Below are 426 nucleotides of genomic sequence, written 5' to 3'. Positions count from 1 at the left end.
GATGCCCAAGCTGCCGACGAGTCAGGTATGTTTTCGCCTGTCCCGATAGGAGAGTTGCCTTCACCAATATGGCGGCGACGTTGACGTGCAGTCGAGCGGCCAATGAGGCGTCTGGGTATTTATTATGTCTATGCCTAGAACTGCGGTCCTGAACTGCAGCCTCCGGTTGTGCAGGAACATACTCAGGGCCGGTGTCATGAGAAATCGAGTCCCCCCTCGAAATCGGGTCCATATAGGACCAAGGCGGTAGCTGTTTTAAATGCCTTCTTCTTGTTGTTAGTTTTATGGCGGATTGCAACCATGACTTATCAGGTGCATACCGCCACCTACTGTATCGGAGTATGCAGCATGGATTATATCTCAATGAAGGCACTTTACATTATCAGAAAAAAATAAATAATAATAAATAATAATACTAATAAAAAA

Source organism: Sinocyclocheilus rhinocerous, unplaced genomic scaffold, assembly GCF_001515625.1.
Source record: "Sinocyclocheilus rhinocerous isolate Xijiao unplaced genomic scaffold, SAMN03320098_v1.1 scaffold905, whole genome shotgun sequence".
Lineage (NCBI taxonomy): Eukaryota > Metazoa > Chordata > Actinopteri > Cypriniformes > Cyprinidae > Sinocyclocheilus > Sinocyclocheilus rhinocerous.
Note: the sequence above shows the minus strand (reverse complement) of the source record.